Source organism: Helobdella robusta (assembly GCF_000326865.2).
Source record: "Helobdella robusta unplaced genomic scaffold HELROscaffold_70, whole genome shotgun sequence".
NCBI lineage: Eukaryota > Metazoa > Annelida > Clitellata > Rhynchobdellida > Glossiphoniidae > Helobdella > Helobdella robusta.
In genome coordinates this window covers 551,828-552,709 of record NW_008705399.1, presented here as the reverse complement: position 1 = coordinate 552,709, position 882 = coordinate 551,828, and the positions used below count along the sequence as shown (strand labels likewise).

Genomic DNA, 882 nt, shown 5'->3' with positions numbered 1-882 from the left:
ACCAACAACAAAACCGACTGCAGCAATCGATACGCCAGCCTCAAGACCAAAACTTGGTAGAATTTCTTCAAAGACATTCCTTCACAGAATGTAAACTAAACGAGAATACAAACAACCTTATAACAGAAACAACTGCAACGACTACATCAGCTACTGCTGCTGCTACTACTTGTACTACTTCTACTGCTACTACTTCTACCGTTAATAGTACTGCCGTTTCTATTGCTTCTTCTGATACTACAAAAACTACTACCTTTAATACGACTTATATGGCCATAACTACTACCACTATTACCGTGGCAACATTAACTATTACTTCTGCTACTGGCAATTTTGCAGCTTCTACTACTGCTTCTGCTGCTATTATCACGACTTCTGCTGTTGCTACTACTTCTACTACTACTACTACTACTACTACTACTACTACTACTACTACTACTACTACTACTCTTAGTATTACTAGACAGAAATCCTTGAAAAATTCTACTAAATTGAATTTTGAAAATGCCTATAAAAGTCTGTCTCTTCTTTTGAAGGATTTGCATATTTCAACAACTACCTATAATACTACTGCTGCTGCTAATAAATTGGCCACCACTTGCACTGCTACAACTACTGCTGCTACTACTACCACTATTATTTCTGCTGCCGCTGCTACTACTACTAGTGACGTTATTAGGAGTTCTTCTACCTTTAATTCTATACCGACTAGTGCAATTACTACTATAACTACTACAACAACAACAACAATTGCTACTACTACTGCTACTACTGCTACCACTGTTACTACCACAACTACTGCTGCTACTACTACAACAACGACTTCTACTACTACAGCAAGTAAAAGTAGTAGTAGTAATGATTGTAGCCCCTAAGAATGAT

The 882-nt window shown here is 37.4% G+C and overlaps 1 protein-coding gene across 1 annotated transcript in view; it reads left to right on the top strand.

The window, feature by feature from the left end:
* HELRODRAFT_181386 (hypothetical protein) overlaps positions 1–882 on the top strand; it is a gene marked incomplete at both ends in the record, with an annotated part of 19,415 nt that overhangs the window by 16,776 nt on the left and 1,757 nt on the right. The window lies entirely within an intron of this gene.